The sequence below is a fragment of the Eretmochelys imbricata genome, chromosome 6 (assembly GCF_965152235.1).
Source record: "Eretmochelys imbricata isolate rEreImb1 chromosome 6, rEreImb1.hap1, whole genome shotgun sequence".
NCBI lineage: Eukaryota > Metazoa > Chordata > Testudines > Cheloniidae > Eretmochelys > Eretmochelys imbricata.
Genome location: NC_135577.1, coordinates 18,034,619 through 18,046,617, shown reverse-complemented (window position 1 = coordinate 18,046,617; position 11,999 = coordinate 18,034,619). Strand labels below are relative to the sequence as shown.

At 43.1% G+C, this 11,999-nt stretch overlaps 1 pseudogene; it reads right to left on the bottom strand.

Moving 5' to 3' along the window:
• Positions 1–224: 224 nt before the first annotated feature.
• On the bottom strand, positions 225–11,326 carry LOC144266496 (up-regulator of cell proliferation pseudogene; annotated as a pseudogene).
• Positions 11,327–11,999: the final 673 nt, after the last annotated feature.

Here is an 11,999-nt window from a genome sequence, read left to right as displayed (position 1 = left end):
GCAAGGACACAGGGATACACGCACTATCAGTTTGCTTTGGTATGGCTGTTCCTGTGCAGCAGCCTTGCACTAACTGGAAGATGTGACCTGCAATTGATTTTTTTTTTAGTTTTCACTTTAAAAAACGGTACAGGCTGTCAGATTTGTTCATATTCCATTTTTTTAAATTAACGGTTTTGTTTTGTTGAAGTGTATCCTATTTAAAGAGACTCTTGGCATGTCTATTATTTCATGTAAAACGCTTCCTTTAGGCTCTTCAATGCCTGCTCTTTCGTTATATTTTTCCAGTTTCCTGGCAGATCTGCTGCTTTAGCACCATACGTTCTAGCTAACTGGTCACTGAATGATTTGAAAATGAATTTCCAGTAATCAGAAGCATCAATACTGGGACCAGGCTGAATGCGCCAGTCTGGGTAGTAATGGCGATAATCTTTGTAGGGATGAAATTTCCCATCTGCGGCTGCAGTTCGGAATTCACGATTGGAAACCACATCAGAGGAGCATATGGAATGCTCAAGCTTTTGTGAATCACAATCCCTGAAGTTCCCTAACCCTTTGGGTCTATGGACTGATACAAAATGTTCTTTATGGTCAGTGCCTCCTGCTTCACAGGAGGCTTCAAAGAATGGACACTGCTTCCCACAGCTAAACACTCGCTTGAAGATCTCATCCTGGGGTTTCACTGGCAGGCTGGAGAGTTTGGTCTCAAGTTCCAAATGATTAAACTGGGTTAAGATTTGTTGTTCCAGCTCCAGAAGGAAGATTTCAATGTTACCAGAAAGCTGCTCAATTTTTCCTGTGTTTTTAAACTGTACTCCAATTAAGCTATTGCTGGAAATGACCAGGTCCTGCTGCTGCTCTTTGCAAAAGCTGTCTAAAAAGGCAGAAACTGTCTTATTGTTTTTATTTATGGAGTTTTTCAGAACTCCCTTGATTTTATTTATTATTCTGGATAGAATCCCTTTCTCCAAATCTCTCAAACTTGCCTTCCCTCCATAATGGTCTATCAGACATCTCTGTATCCAGGATTTGACAAACTCTTCATAGTTACTTATGTATTTCACATAGTTGTCAAAGTTCATCTCTTCCAGCAGCTTCTTTAGCAAAAAGAACTGAAAGAAGCTTTGGCTGGCGTATTCAAGGGCCTGTTCACTGCTGAGAAAATTGTCAACTATTTCTAGTCTGAGCCTTTTGTTGACATAACCCACCAGGGCAGGTTTGAGACACTGATCACAGAAATTACTCGCCCTCATTTGGCTTTCATTCTTTTCCAAATAGAGATCAGTAAATATGGAGAAATAATGAGGTTTCAGCTTCTCCAGACGTTGCTGAGGATCGTTTTCTTTGATAAAATCTTCATGTATCTTCTGAAATGCCCAAGCCGCTTCCCCCAAAACGTGACGCTTCAGGTCAACTTCAAACAAAGGAGAAGTGTGAAATTTCTCAATCTCCTCCTCTTTTAACCTCTCATTAACCATATGCAGCAGTTCTCCACAATAGGTTTCATCATAGTCTGTTTTGGATTTAACTTTTTCTTCAATGTATTTCTTGCATTCAGTCATTAAAGATAGAGCAAGCTCTTCAGTTTTACAGTAACATTCCTGTGAGAAGTATTCTACAACTGCTCTGGTCCATTTTAGGTTTGAGTACTCCTTCTTCATTGTGAAAGACTTCATTCTATAATCCAGCAGGCTTTTTGCATGTTGTAGTATCTGTCTGACAGCACCCCCTCTGTGCTTCAGATCCTTTCTCAGCTGGAGATCCATATCTTGAACAACTTGACGTTTCTGTAAAGTACAGAGCGTTAACTCTGACAAGGTTTCTCGCCACATCGTTTCAAATTCTTTTTTCAGTTTCTCATGGTCTAATTTATCTTCTCTGTTTCGGTATTCAGCCAAGAGTCTGGCAACTTCCCCTTCAATTTTCTGCTTGTACTCAGACTGGATATTGTCTATCTTGTGCTGTGCTCTTCGTATTCGAATTGCTTCCTCACAGTTACTGGTTGAATAATTTTCAAGTTCTCTTTTGAGGCTATTTGCGCTCCTTTTGAAATCTTCTCTGTACTTTTCTATCAGGTTCAAATTTGGAGCTTCACTTTTAAAATACTGTTCTAAGTTATTCAAGAGCTTCTGTTCTCCCTGCTGTAGCTTCCCTTGTGGTTCCATTTTTAAGCTGTGAAAGAGATCACCCTCTAGTGTCTCTGGCAGCTGATTCTGGATAAAAGTTTCTTTTTCAGATATCCAGAGATACATCTCCTTGCGGAAACCCCATTCCCATTCAGAATACTTCATAGACAGCTGGTGATAGGCTTCAGCTGCAAGGCTATTTCTAAAGCTAAAGATGAAGTTCTCATGTTTCACTGACTTCCACAGGCTCTTCAACCATACAATAAAATCAGGAATATCCTTTCCAGCTCTTTTCCGTAAACGGTTCTCTATGAATTCAAACAGGTATTTCTTTAGCTCACACACACTCTCACTGTATCCAGTGTTTACGGGAGCCATGGGAGGGACTTCATGCCACAAGCCAGGCATGTACCAATTGTGTTTTTCTGGGTCATACTCCATAATATCAGAAAATGTCATTTCCCTGCTTTGCTTTTCCATCCTTGCTGCAGCTTTGGTCATTTCATTCAGCTGCTCCAGGAGGTGTTTCCTGTCCTTCATGTTTTGATCATGAGCAGACACATCACTGACATTCTGGTGCACAAACTGGCAGTTTGGCTGTTTTCCTATTTCCTCCATTCTGAGAAATGCATGGACCACAATTTGCAGAACATCCTTCATTTCTGTGGCATTCTCCATGGCCATGTTAACGATGGTGACGTCACTCAGTCCAATCACCAGGGTGGCCAGCTCATTGTCATGTTGATAACTGTCTTCCAGTGCTGTTAGTTCAGGGGCCTTCAGACCTTCAGTGTCTATCACCAGGATGAAATCACAGCCAAGCAGCTCCTGAACAGCTTCTGTAACTTTAATGAGTGTCATGAACGCTCCTCACGTACATCGATCGCTACTCACTGCAAACTGCAGGCCGAACATAATGTTGATAAGAGTGGATTTCCCAGTGCTCTGCACTCCCAGCACTGTTATAACCACCATTCTGGATCTACCCCCTAGTCTGATATGGAGATGAGTTAGAACCTCTACTACCCAGTTCATGGGGATGTTGGAGGCATCTCCATCGATCAGCTCCACACGAAACCCTTCCAGCATCAGGTCAGCTGCTCTGCATGGGAGATGGGAGAATTGTCTTTGGCTTTCTTCCATTTTCCCTTCTTTAACCATTGAGCATTCAGCTTCATAGAACTGCCCCAACTCACGCATGAAATGCTCCACCCCCAAGGAACTATCAGATATTAATTTATCTAATTTGTCCAGCTGTTTTTGGTCCACTCCTGGAGTTTCACATTTCTCTTCAAACTCCGCCCGCATTTCAGAAAGATTCCCCCTAGCAATATTATCCAGGCTAAATTTCATCCATTTCAGAAAGTAAGGTTTCTCCACTGGATTCAACTGTACTATTCCATTGATAAACTTAGTCAAACCATTAGTACGGTCACACTGATTCTGCTGTCTACGTATCTCTAACCATTTCTGTTTCAGCGCAGATTTATAGTCTTCAGTGGCCACGTCCCCTTGCCTTTTCATTTGGCACATCTCTTTTTCCAATTTAGCCAAGTTTTTCCATGGGTCTCCTTGCAGGCTCAGCATTTCCCTTTTGTATTTTGCCCCATCTCTTATTTCTGCAGTGATTTCTTCAGTATATTTCCTCGCACACTGACATGCCTGACACTCCTCATCCACCGGGATTCCTAGGTCACGTGCCGTCACAGCCATGGCTTCCAAACTCACTGTCTTTGGAGATGAATTCACTATGGTTCCTATGGTGGACTGCACCTTTTTCACAAATCCTGCGTTATTCATGGTACTATCTTTTACCAGTACCTGTGATTTGCTCAGTTTCAACACTGAGGACAGCTTATTAAGAAATCCCAGAGTTTCTTTGGGTTTCTTATTCTTGTAGTTGAGGATGAAGTAATATTTAGAGCTGGATTTTTTCAGAGATGATAACAGCTCGTATTCTCTCTCACCGATGCTCTCGGTAACTATGAACACTGCGGAGGAGACCGCTGTTAAAAAGTTAAACTGTTGCCAGTGGGACTCAATGTCTCCACGCAGTTTTGTAACTGCAATGGGTTCTGGGAAAAGATCAGAATTTTCCGTCCCCCCAGGGAAATACCAGGAAATCTCAACCAGCCCATCTGCGAGTTTCTGAAGGAAGTTCCCAGACTCCATGTCCCGATGGATAAAGAAATCGTGGTGCTGCTGGGAGGGGCTGAGAACCTCATTGAGGAGTTGGGACTTGGAGAAGCTGCAGCTCCCCATCCGCAGAAAAGAAATCGTTGGCATTTCTGTGAGCACCAGGCTCTCCTCTCTGAACCCTCTGCTCTCTGCCAGGGAGTGCGGCCTCCACTTCCTCACAATGTCCCTCATGGCCCACAGTAGTAGGGTGCCCTTGGGGGTGTTGAGGGCGGGTAGCAGCAGAGGGAGGGCAACTGGCACATGGACATTTTGGACAGGATCTCCTGCTGTAGGAAACTGAGCAAAGCAGAACAGCACAAAGAACATCAAGAGATTGCAGAGAAACTTTCATCTCAGTGTCACTAAAACAGAAAGTGCCATCAGTATGCAGTTTCTCCTCATAATCATCCATTTCTTCTGCAGGAGCCTTGTGCCCAATGCTTGTATTTCTGGCTGTCCCATTCAGAGCCATGACCTTCCTCAGGAAATGCCAAGGTAAATCACCTAATGCCTCTGGAATCTTGTTCTTGATGCTTTCTGGGCAGATCTCCAGGACATCCCTCAGCCTGATCTTGATGCTTCTGTGCTTCTCCAGGTTTAATCTGGACAGAACATCTTGAAATGCTTTCTGCAGAAGGAAGTTAAAACAAACCAAAATTTCAGAGTAGAAAATGGTGACTTTATATACAGTTTACTCATTCCATAGACAGCCTGATGTTTGTAATTTAAAGAAAAGCAGTACCCAGTAAGTAACAGATGACTTATACATCCTGGGTTCAATTCTTCTCTTACTTATATTGGTATAACAAAAATGAAGCCAATAGGATTACTTCCATGCAAATAAAACATAGTTCTGGCCCACTTTGAACTCCACTAGGTTGGTTTGCATTGTTTGATCCCAATCCTTATCCTCAGCACAGTGCAGAGTCCACTTTAAAATGGCTTAAGTGGCCAACTGAGAATTTCCTAGAAAATCTTCCAGTATAACCAGCTCTATGACATCCCAGCTCACAGCTACTGGAGGAGGGGGCATAGACTCAGGAACTTGTCTCTGTGGTGATCCCAGAAGCTGAAATGACCCCTTGGCTGCTCTAAGCTGCTGCTCAGGATCAGACTGGTGCCTGGCAGTCTGAGGATCAGGTGGCTGTGATGGTAGCCTACACCCCTCACCCTGAGCTGTGCTGGGCATCAATGGCTCATCCGGAGGATCTGACCCTTTATTTCCCTTTCAGCAGTCACTGCAGATTACGCCTTCTGGGAAGACTTATTTTTGATTTTCTTCATATCTTCCTCCATCTCTTTGCTGGGACATGTTTTTTACAGGTGTAGCTAACAGCACTGTGGCTTTGCTTACCTCCCAGCGACCAAATCAGTCCCTTCACTCACGCTACTTTCTCTGTCCTTTTGGGGAGCTGTGAGTACTGTCATTACTGACAAAGCAAATTTACCCACACTGCAACATGGGGAGCTAATGCTAAGACACCTCCAGGCAAGTCCTGGTACGGTAATGTCTCCAATGCAGTGTTAGGGTATTTGGACCTGATAAACAATTAACCCATTTATTATGTGTTATAGAGACATTATTAAGGTCACAAGAGCAAACTATTCCACCGCACAGGGAAGATAGGAAGAGTGGCAAGAGACCACCCTGGCTTAACCAGGAGATCTTCCATGATCTAAAAATAAAAAAAAAGAGTCCTACAAAAAGTAGAAACTAGGTCAAATTACAAAGGATGAATACAAACAAACAACACAAGTATGTAGGGGCAAAATTAGAAAGGCCAAGGCACAAAAGGAAATCAAACAAGCTAGAGACATAAAGGGTAACAAGAAAACATTCTACAAATACATTAGAAGCAAGAGGAAGACCAAGGACAGAGTAGGCCCATTACTCAATGAAGACAAAAAAGCAATAACAGAAAATGTGGAAATAGCAGACGTACTTAATGACTTCTTTGTTTCGGTTTTCACCAAGAAGGTTGGTGGCAATTGGACGCCTAACATAGTGAACACCAGTGAAAATGGGGTAGGTTCAAAACAGGGAAAGAGCAAGTTGAAAATTACTTAGACAAGTGAGATGTCTTCAAGTCACTAGAGCCCAATGAAGTGCATCCTAGAATACACAAGGAGCTGACTGAGGAGATATCTGAGCCATTAGCTATTATCTTTGAAAAGTCATGGAAGACGGGTGATATTCCAGAAGCCTGGAAAAGGGCACATATAGTGCCTATCTATAAAAAGGAAAATAAGGACAACCCAGGGAATTACAGACCAGTCAGCTTAACTTCTGGACCCAGAAAGATAATGGAGCAAATAATGAAGGAATCAATTTGCAAACATCTAGAAGATAATAAGGAGATATGTAATAGTCAGCATGGATTTGTCAAGAACAAATCATATCAAACCGACCCGATAGTTTTCTTTGACAGGGTGACGGCTGTGTGGATGGGGGGAAGCGGTAGATGTGGTATATCAAGACTTTAGTAAGGCATCTGATATAGTCTCAAATGACCTTCTCATTAAAAAACTAGGGAAATACAACCATGATGGAGCTATTATAAGGTTGGTGCATAACTGGTTGGATAACCATTCCAGAGTAGTTATCAATGGCTCACAGTCATGCTGGAAGGGCATAAGGAGTGGGCTTCTGCAAGAATCAGTTCTGGGTCTAGTTCTGTTCAATATAGTCATCAATATTTAGATAATGGCATAGAGAGTACACTTATAAAATTTGCAGACGATACCAAGGTGGGAGGAGTTGCAAGTGCTTTGGAGGATAGGATTATAATTCAAAATGATCTGGACAAACTGGAGAAATGATCTGAGGTAACTAGGACGAAATTCAATAAGAACAAATGCAAAATATTCCACTTAGGAAGGAACAATCAGTTGGACATGTACAAAATGGAAAATGACTGCCTGGGAAGGATTACTGCAAAAAAGGGATCCAGAGGTCAGAGTGGACCACAAGCTAAATATGAGTTAACAGTGTAAGACTGTTGCAAAAAAAGCAAACATCATTCTGGGATGTATTAGCGGGAGTGTTGTAAGCAAGACATGCAAAGTAATTCTTCTGCTTCAGTCCACGTTGATTATGCCTCAGCTGGAGTATTGTGTCCAGTTCTGGGTGCCACATTTCAGTAAAGATGTGGACAAACTGGAAAAAGTCCAGAGAAGAGCAACAAAAATGATTAAAGATCTAGAAAGCATGACCTCTGAGGGAAGATTGAAAAAATTGGGTTTGTTTAGTCTGGAAAAGAGAAGACTGAGAAGGGACATGATAACAGTTTTCAAGTACCTAAAAGGTTGTTATAAGGAGGAGGAAGAAAAATTATTTTCCTATCCTCTGATGATTGGACAAGAAGCAATTGGCTTAAATTGCAGCAAGGGAAGTTTTAATAGGAAATTTTTCCTAATGTCCGAACTGTCAGGGTGGTTAAGCACTGGAATAAATTGCCTAGGGAGGTTGTGGAATCTCCATCATTGGAGATTTTTAAGAGCAGGTTAGACAAACACCTGTCAGGGGTGGTCTAGATGGTGCTTGGTCCTGCCATGAGGGCAGGGGACTGGACTTGATGACCTCTCAAGGTCCCTTCCAGTCCTATGATTCTGTAATGAAGCACCAGCTCTGCTTTAGTTTAGGTTGAGAAGCCCTTTCTACTTAAATTTTAATTCTTCTAAGTGCTGTAAGATCTGTATGCTTACTTGGACTGTCTTGAAATTTGTTGTCTCATGGGGGAACAGGATAGGGTTAGTGACCCAAATTTCTGGGTCATTTGAGCAAGGAGTTCCCTAGACACAGCTCATCAAAAACACAGCATTTTGCAAAATCAGCAGTCTTATAATGGAGGGGATTGTGCACCACAGAGCTCAACATCCCCTACTTGATCTCATCATTTCAGGCATTGGCACCCTGACAGCAGGATTGTCTGGCTATGTAGACTCCCTCCTCAGGCCCTACGCTACCAGCACTCCCAGCTACCTTCGAGACACCACTGACTTCCTGAGGAAACTTCAATCCATCGGTGATCTTCCTGATAACACCATCCTGGCCACTATGGATGTAGAAGCCCTCTACACCAACATTCCACACAAAGATGGACTACAAGCCGTCAGGAACACTATCCCCGATAATGTCACGGCTAACCTGGTGGCTGAACTTTGTGACTTTGTCCTTACCCATAACTATTTCACATTTGGGGACAATGTATACCTTCAGATCAGCGGCACTGCTATGGGTACCCGCATGGCCCCACAATATGCCAACATTTTTATGGCTGATTTAGAACAACGCTTCCTCAGCTCTCGTCCCCTAAAGCCCCTACTCTACTTGCGCTATATTGATGACATCTTCATCATCTGGACCCATGGAAAAGAAGCCCTTGAGGAATTCCACCATGATTTCAACAATTTCCATCCCACCACCAACCTCAGCCTGGTCCAGTCCACACAAGAGATCCACTTCCTGGACACTACAGTGCTAATAAACAATGGTCACATAAACACCACCCTATACCGGAAACCTACTGACCGCTATTCCTACCTGCATGCCTCCAGCTTTCACCCTGACCACACCACACGATCCATCGTCTACAGCCAAGCTCTGCGATACAACCGCATTTGCTCCAACCCCTCAGACAGAGACAAACACCTACAAGATCTCTGTCAAGCTTTCTTACAACTACAATACCCACCTGCGGAAGTAAAGAAACAGATTGATAGAGCCAGAAGAGTTCCCAGAAGTTACCTACTACAGGACAGGCCTAACAAAGAAAATAACAGAACGCCACTAGCCGTCACCTTCAGCCCCCAACTAAAACCCCTCCAACGCATTATTAAGGATCTACAACCTATCCTAAAGGATGACCCAACACTCTCACAAATCTTGGGAGACAGGCCAGTCCTTGCCTACAGACAGCCCTGCAACCTGAAGCAAATACTCACCAACAACCACATACCACACAACAGAACCACTAACCCAGGAACTTATCCTTGCAACAAAGCCCGTTGCCAATTGTGCCCACATATCTATTCAGGGGACACCATCATAGGGCCTAATAACATCAGCCACACTATCAGAGGCTCGTTCACCTGCACATCCACCAATGTGATTTATGCCATCATGTGCCAGCAATGCCCCTCTGCCATGTACATTGGTCAAACTGGACAGTCTCTACGTAAAATAATAAATGGACACAAATCAGATGTCAAGAATTATAACATTCATAAACCAGTCGGAGAACACTTCAATCTCTCTGGTCACGCAATCACAGACATAAAGGTCGCTATCTTAAAACAAAAAAACTTCAAATCCAGACTCCAGCGAGAAACTGCTGAATTGGAATTCATTTGCAAATTGGATACTATTAATTTAGGCTTAAATAGAGACTGGGAGTGGCTAAGTCATTATGCAAGGTAGCCTATTTCCTCTTGTTTTTTCCTACCCCCCCCCCCAGATGTTCTGGTTTAACTTGGATTTAAACTTGGAGAGTGGTCAGTTTGGATGAGCTATTACCAGCAGGAGAGTGAGTTTGTGTGTGTATGGGGGTGGTTTTTGGAGGGGGGTGAGGGAGTGAGAGAACCTGGATTTGTGCAGAAAATGGCCTAACTTCATTATCATGCACATTGTGTAAAGAGTTGTCACTTTGGATGGGCTATCACCAGCAGGAGAGTGAATTTGTGTGGGGGGGTGGAGGGTGAGAAAACCTGGATTTGTGCTGGAAATGGCCTAACCTGACGATTACTTTAGATAAGCTATTACCAGCAGGACAGTGGGGTGGGAGGAGGTATTGTTTCATATTCTCTGTGTATATATAAAGTCTGCTGCAGTTTCCACGGTATGCATCTGATGAAGTGAGCTGTGGCTCACGAAAGCTCATGCTCAAATAAATTGGTTAGTCTCTAAGGTGCCACAAGTACTCCTTTACTTTTTGCGAATACAGACTAACACGGCTGTTACTCTGAAACCTGATACTTGATCTCAGTCACTCAGCATTTATTTCAGCCAGTGTGTGGCACTCACTGCCCATTTGAGGAAGCAATACTGAAAACATCTATTAAAGGAAACCTTTGGCTTTCTAGAACACTACGTGCAAACACTCATGAGCCAAAGAGATTGAAACATGCATGGGCTGTGAGCCTAGGCAAGAGTCTTTCCAGACAGTCCACTCTCACAGTAGCTGGATGGCTCAAGTACATTTGAGCCCTACTCTACTCCACAGTATTAACAACCTTCCTCAGAATACCATCCTTGCCACCATGGATGTCACTTTCCTATACACCAATATCCCTCACAATGACAGGATAGCTGCCTGCCCCAAATATTTAAAAGACAGTGGACAACCATCAATTATCCATCCCAAACACAGAGCCAAACTCATCCAGTTCATCCTCGCCTGTCATAGATTTACCTTCAACAATAAACATTTTGTCCAAAGCATGAGAACAGCCAGGGGTACTAGGATGGCTCCCCAATATGCTAACCTCTTCATGGGACATCCTGAAGAAGAATTTCTGGAGAAGTGCATCATGAAACCAGTGATATACCTGAGAAATTTTCATCCTATGCGAAGACAGCTTAAACTCCCTCAGACTTCCACCACAACTTCAACAACCACCACCCATCCATTAAACTCTCTCTGGAGCTTTCCCACACTAGCATCAACTTCTGGACACCACAATCAGCTTCAACAATGGAACCCTACAGACAACCATATACAAGAAACCCATGGATCACCACACCTACCTTCATAGATCTAGTAACCACCCCAACCATACCAAGAAATATGTTATTGACAGCCAGGCACTCAGATACCACAGAATGTGCTCTGAGGAGAAAGTAAGTGATATATAGCTTAATGAAAGGATAGCCTATTTTTTGTCAAGGTCCAAATTTCTTGGTCAAGGTATAGTCAAGGTCCAGACTCCAAGAAAAAAATGTTTAAAAACCCATAATGATAATAAACAAATAAAAACATTTTGGGGTCCATTCAAAAGCATCTCACAGTCCGGATTTGGCCCATGGTCCGCCTATTGACTATCCCTGGCTTAACACACTTGTTGTCGATATTGTGAAGGCCAAAACTATAACAGTGGTCAAAAAAGACCTAGGTAAATTGATGGAAGATAGGTCCATCAATGACTATTAGCCAGGATGGGCAGGGATGGTGTCCCTAGCCTCTCTTTGCCAGAAGTTGGGAATGGGTGACAGGGGATGGATCACTTGATGATTACCTTTTTGATTCATTCCTTCTGAAGCACCTGGCATTGGCCTCTCTCAGAAGACAGAATACTGAGCTAGATGGACTTTGGTCTGACCCAGTATGGCCGTTCTTATGTTCACTTAAAACCACCTTCACCAAACAAGGACACTCCAGCAGAGAAGTAGATTGCATCATGCAACAGGCCACCCAAATACCCCAGGAGAACCTGCTTCAATACAGAAATAAACCCCCTTCTGACTGCATACCCCTATTTGTCACCTACCACCCCACACTTAAGCTAGTGTAACCACCAATGGGTGTAAACAACTACAACCCATACTCGATGGGTACCCCATCATGAAAGAAATATTTCAAGAATCATCTCTTCTGGTCTTCGAACAATCTCTTCAAACTCATTGTTGCCCTGGTTTGAGGGATGTGTATACCCCATTATGTGATCAAACTAATTGCAACCATATTATGTGCATTCTGC